The 6,763-nt window shown below is 39.8% G+C and overlaps 1 non-coding gene across 1 annotated transcript; it reads left to right on the top strand.

Annotated features, from left to right (window-relative positions):
- Window positions 1-2,799: 2,799 nt before the first annotated feature.
- On the top strand, window positions 2,800-2,908 carry LOC141615853 (small nucleolar RNA R71). Its single transcript, XR_012530245.1, has one exon. It is a non-coding gene; the product is annotated as a small nucleolar RNA R71 (small nucleolar RNA).
- Window positions 2,909-6,763: the final 3,855 nt, after the last annotated feature.

The following is a 6,763-nucleotide window of genomic DNA, read 5'->3' as shown; positions in this document are numbered from 1 at the left end:
TAATTGCTCAATCACCTGCACCTTTGCCTTGTCAACATGTATACCTTTATCGAAATCGATGCCCTAACACAACTCCCTCATTGACCATAAACCGACACTTTTCCCAGTTTAAAACAAGATTAACATCTATACAACGCTGCATGACTTTATCAAGGTTAGCTAAACAACGATCAAAGTCACTGCCATAAACTGAGAAATCATCCATGAATACTTCCATAATATTCTCTATATAATCAGAAAAAATCCCCATCATGCACCTCTGAAAGGTAGCAGGGGCATTACACAATCCGAAAGGCATTCTACGATATGCAAAAACACCCCGTGGACGGGTAAAAGTAGTCTTACTCGATCGTCAGGATGAATAGGGATCTGAAAGAACCCTGAATATCCGTCTAGAAAACAGAAAAATTTGTTAGAAGCAAGTCTTTCAGTCATTTGGTCAACAAAAGGAAGGGGGAAGTGGTCTTTTTTGGTGGCGGCATTCAACTGTCTATAATCAATGCACATCCGCCACCCTGTCACTACTCGAGTTGGTATTAATTCATTTTTATCATTTTTAACCACGGTAGTCCCTCCTTTCTTCGGGACCACCTGAACTGGGCTAACCCACTTGGAGTTGTCAACTGTATAAATAATACCTGCATCAAGTAGTTTCATCACCTCAGCCATAACAACTTCCTGCATCTTTGGGTTCAACTTGCGTTGACCCTGTCTATAAGGCTTGTGGCCTTCTTCCAACTCTATCCTGTGCATACGGACACATCGGGTGATGCCCTTAATGTCATCCAGAGAGTAACCCAAAGCCTTCCTGTTTTTCTTAAGTACACACATCAAAGCAGACAGCTGGTCATCGTTAAGCTTAGAGCTAACAATAGCTGGGTACTGCTCCGTATCATCTAGGAAAACATACTTAAGATTGGGAGGAAGTGGCTTACGCTCCGGTACCTTTACCTCTACATCATAGACAGAATCAGCTTCAATGGTGTAGCAAGTGTTCACCAAGTTATCGTTGGCCAGGCTCAAAAGCATCTCATCTTCTTCTTCATTGAGCTCGTAGCTCTCCATTGAGGCAACCAAAGCATCTGGCTCCTCAGCATTCTCCACTGTATTACCTGCACACTCATCTAAATGGGTTAGATCAGCTAAGGGATCCTTGGCTAAGGATTCCCTCCAATTACAAGTAACAACCCTGTCAACAATATCAACGGAATAACACGTATCCTCATCAGCAGGTTCAGTTGCCTTGTGAGCAAGACTGAACTCAATGGTGTCATCCCCTACCTCTAAGGTGATGGTTCCGCGTTTGACATCTATCACGACTCAATTTGTATGTAAGAACGGTCTGCCTAAAATAATAGGTATCTGACTATCCTCTGCAATGTCCAAAACAACGAAATCGACAGGAATAAAAAACTTACCCACTCGAATGGGTACATCCTCTAGAACACCTATAGGTCTCTGAGTCGATCTATTTGCCATTTGAACGGTAATATCGGTCACCTTAAGTCTACCGATGTTTAACCTTTCGCAAACAGAATACGGCATGACACTAACACTGGCCCCTAAGTCACAGAGGGCCTTTCCAATTATGTGGTTACCTATAGTGCAAGGAATTGAAAAACTACCCGGGTCCTTTAATTTAGGTGGCACATTAACTTGTGAAAGAACATTACATTCCTCCACAAACGCAACATTACCATCATCACGAAAATTTCTCTTACGATTCAAAATATCTTTCATAAATTTAGCGTAAGAGGGTACCTGAGTAATTAAATCAGTGAAAGGAACCGTTACCTCGAGATTCTGGACCATCTCTAGAAACTTACCAAACTTACGCTCCAGCTTGGTAGCCTTCAAACGCTCCGGATACGGGACTGTAACACCGGTCGTAGGATCGTAACCTTCGGCTTCCGTAGGTTTAAAACCCCGTCAAATTATCAATGAGTGATGAATCATGCAAACTAGTTGACGGATTTGCATCCTCGCTCTCGGAGATCCGTCGATCGATCGGTATGGGTGGTCGATCGACCAAGTAAGCCGGGCGTGAAGCAGTTCTGTCGTAATTAACGTCTTCAGTATCTCGTCGATCGATCGAGGATGTTGGTCGATCGACTGGATGTGCTAGGTGTGAATAGTTTCTGACCAGAAACTATTTTGTCTGACAATTCAGTCGATCGGTAGGGAATGTTGGTCGATCGACCAACAGTACTGGCATTCAGACTCGTTTTTGCATCAGAATTCAAACGAGCTTCTTCACCATTTCCCGAGTCTTCCTTTGGCTTGTCGGGACTCTCATAAGAAAGGCCACTTCTGAGATTGATGGCATTGATCGTCTCAACCGGCCCTTCACATTTGCTTGAAGAGTTAGCGGCTTGATTAGCCTCCATGTTCTCCAATTGTTTCACAAAATTCCGTGAGGACTCAATCCCGGCTGCTTCCATATTCGCCACTTGAACCAAAAGGAGTTGGACCATCTCTCTTAACTTCTCGATCTCATCTGAGTTTTGAACAGGAACTTCTACTTTCTCCTTGGAAGCTTCAGAGGTCTGGAGCTTCTCGAGACGGGTAGAAATGGAAGTCACAAGTGTCATAACAGCAGTCATTTCTTCACTTTGCTTTCGTGACTTCCCACGTGAACTTCCAAACTCAGCTTTATGAACTGCCATCTCCTCAATGGTGTTCCAACCTTTACTTTGACCGGTATTGTTTTGGAACCTACCATTAGCGGCTGCATCCAAGATGACCTTGTAATCATCATATAAAGCATTGTAAAATAGATTGCAAAGATACCATTGCTGGAAACCATGATGAGGGACAACGCGGACCAAACTTTTGAAACGTCCCCATGCTTCACAAAAATCTTCGTCGGCTCCTTGTTGAAAACTCGTGATTTTACCCTTCAAGGCATCAGTCTTTGAGAGCGGGAAGTACTTCTTGTAGAAGGCTAGTGCTAAAGATGTCCAATCAGTGACTCCAGCTGCTACTCTACCGAGGTAGCGATACCAATCTCGCGCCGAATCCTTCAAGGAGTATAAGAACATGAACCCCTTTACTTCATCTTGAGTTACCCCCTCCGGTATAGGTATTGAACAGCAATAGTCCGTGAAAATTTCCATATGTTTCAAGGGATCTTCATCTGGCAGACCCGCGAATTGATTTCGTTCCACTAGATCAATATAAGAGGAACGAAACTCGAATTTACCGGTAGTAGGGGTAGGTAACTGGCGCCCCTTTGGAAGGTGGTGCTCCTTTGGCTGAAAATTATCATATATCGTAGCCATAACTTCCAAAATGAGAGTACTCAAGTCTTCCTCTCAAAAACCTGTCTTCTAACCGTGCAAAAGCAAAACTAGAAGTAAAGGTAAGCAACGGCCTCAAGGAACAAAAGTTCCTTGAGACAAGGAAAATAAACTAAAATAAAGCAAACAGAATTACACCGTCTCCCCGGCAACGGCGCCAAAATTTGATACCGTCGTTTAGTACCAAAAATAGATTTATAATTCCAAACTAAAACTATAGCTAGTGATAGTAAGGGTCGAACCACAGAGAGACAAGGTTGATTTTGTTTGCTATTTTTCAGTCTATAAAGTAACGATAAATGGAGGGTTTTGAAATCGATTGATTAACTGGCTAATTGCTAAAATGAATATTCTTAACAAGATAAAAAGAGGATCGGGAATTTCGGTTCACCATGGCAAATAACAGGTCAGTCAAGCAGTAGAGACCTCATGATACGGTCTCAGGGAAAATAAGCTAGTCTTTCGATCAAAGCTCAAATAACCTCACGGTCCAATAATTCCCTAGAATTTATCAAAGTTTTCACTCAAGAGAAATTCTAAATCTAGCGATAAATCAAATTACCAATCTTTCGACCTAGCAAAGAGATCCATCAAAAGATAACAAGACCAATACGGAAGAACTCATGCTACCCAACTATCCTAATTTAATACCATGGCTCACCTTATTCCCAATCAAAGAATTACCTACGCATAATCATGACTACACTAATTGCGAAATTAATAAATAAGAACAAATTCAACATGACGGAATCCAACTAGAACAAAGGAGAGAAATTCAATTACTGAAATTAATTGATGAAACAAGAATTAAATTACCAAGCAAAAATAAGAAAAGGAAGAATTGCATAAAAGGCTTACTAATTGAATATCAAGAACAAAGCATTCGAATCAAAGGTTTCCGTCTCAAGCTAGATCTGAAAACTTAGTTTTTTTCAGAATGAAAAAGCATAACCTAAAAGTTGCTGCGTTCTACTGATAAAAAGATACTCAAAGTTAATTACAAGTTGGGCTTTTAAAAGTCTAACACGGAAAATTAAACATCAGCTCGAAATCAGGTCGATCGACTGGTCTGCACGGTCGATCGACTGAACATGTGGAACAGTAGCTTCTGTTTGAGCTCCAGTGGTCGATCGACTGAAAGGCTTAGTCGATCGACTGATTATGCTGTGCAGTGGCTCCTTGATGCTTCCAAACAACTCTTCACTCCTTGCACGCATCTCAAGGTGAGTGAATGAACTCTCCTTCCTCTTAGCTTCCTCGAACTTGCTTCCGGAGGACGAACTTGGCTTGATTTAGCCTACTTCCACGCATTCCTACAATAAATCATAGAAAATGCAAAGTAAACCGTTTCGGGAGAAATAGCAGCCTTAAGCCACCAATTATGCATGGAAATACGTGCCAAAACCTCAAATAAAGTGTATAGAATATGCACGTATCAGGTACCTTTGTCCTCAATCGTTAAATGCCTTCATCAAGAGTAGACTCCCTATGGTGTTAGAAACACTGGAGGATCGCAGAATTGCCCTTCTTGCCTAGACAAGAAGAAGGGTCGTCCCCTCTCTACCATGCACAAAAGTGGATACGATGGAAAATGGATCAATAGAATTTGAGTTTCATTCGGGAGTTTGCTTTTTTGTTGTTTGTTTTTCCACCCAATTTCTTGTGGCATTTGACGTTTGAGAACATTTTCTTTTTGTCATTTCTTTTGATGTTTAGCATTTAAATACTTGACAACTTTCAACTTTTTGCATTTCTTCTTTTGAACATTTTCAAAGTCACCCCATATGTAGTGAGGGTGCTTATAGTTGAAGCTTTATGAGTCTATTTTTGCTCCTTTTTTCATTTGATGCAATTGCAAACTTTCTTTCACTTTTCATTTCATTTCTTAAACTCAAATTTTTGAACAATTTTTGTGCCCATTCCCTTTGATGACAAAATGTGGCAGAACATGGATGAAGGATGCATGGTTTCAAGGGTCCTCTTGGAATAAACGGTAGCCAAGGAGTTATCACACCACAAGGTATTGTTGACTAGGCCTTAATCCATGGGTCAAAGGATACTAGCATGACACATCCTAGGGTGCTTTACAAGCATTATAACAAGCAAAGTCTTAAGAAGAAAAAGTATCTATAAGGGCCTTATATACACTTGTCAAGTTTCCCAAATGGATACTTTCACAAAAATTTTCTAACATGCAACTATATGCCATGATGAAACTAACATTTATACAGCCTAATGCATATGCTTCTACCAACTAGTATGTCATATAAACTAAATGCAACTCCTAACAACATATAGATACACAAACCGCAACAACAAAATACATCACATCCTCCTTGACATATAAGCCCATCCTCCTCATATGAATAATGAAAAAGAAATGGAAGGGAAATAGAGATTAGAGCGATCATACCAAGCGGTCTTCATTTTCCCTTGCTAATGCCTCAAATGTAGTGTTTTATCTATGTGAGAAGAGAACAAAAATACAAGTATATACAATTCTATACTTCTAAATTAAAGAACATGTTTTTGGTTTTTGAAATTTTTAAATTTATATGGATTTTGTTTTTATGAAATTAAAAGACATATTTTTGTAATTTTTCGAAATTTTTCAATTTTTATGCATTTTTAGAATATAAATTCCCATCCCTCACTTTATTTTGGACATTGTCCTCAATGTACATGTAGGAGTAGGAATGAAAAAGAAATACATGTTTTTGAATTTTTGATTTATGCAATGATATGAATGAATGCATGCTCTAACTAAATGCAATTCTATATGATATATGTAACAAATGAATGCAATCTACACTATATTATATGATGCATGATTTCTAGTAAACTATGGTCACTTATGATCAAACCTCCCCAAACCAATTTAAACACTATTTCTAGTGTAGAAAAGAATAGGATTGGTCATGCATGAATTCTAGTCTATATGCAACTAACTATATGAATCATGTGAGATATATTACAATGCAACTATACTATATGAACTAACTAATACAAAATGGAGTATGAAATATAATACAAATGCAAGTGAAGATTAAACTAAATGCAATGCACTATATATAAGAGAAAGGGAGAGAAGAGTATCATACAATTGGAGATGATGAGGTAGGCATCTCTCACTCGTCTTCATCATCTTCATTGCGGTAGCCATACCCGCTAGAACTCCGTCCTTGGTCATACCCTCCTCCACCAAAGTATCCTCCACCTTGACCGCCAAAGTTCCTGGCTTGGTTCCCTTGATTAGGGAACAAAAAGTGTGGTTGAGCCCAAGATGGACGAGGGCCATTAGGGTCGATGTACCCTTGTTGTGCCATTTGGTAGTATTGAGGATAAAGGCCATATAGTTGTCGACCCTTCCATCATGTACTCCAAGATCATCCCACTTCAAAAGTTCCATCAAATCATTCATGTTTGGAGCATTGGGGACTGGTGGTGTGAATGGCACATGAGGA

The sequence above is a fragment of the Silene latifolia genome, chromosome 11 (assembly GCF_048544455.1).
Source record: "Silene latifolia isolate original U9 population chromosome 11, ASM4854445v1, whole genome shotgun sequence".
NCBI classification, from domain to species: Eukaryota; Viridiplantae; Streptophyta; class Magnoliopsida; order Caryophyllales; family Caryophyllaceae; genus Silene; species Silene latifolia.
This window is presented reverse-complemented; position numbering and strand designations above follow the sequence as displayed.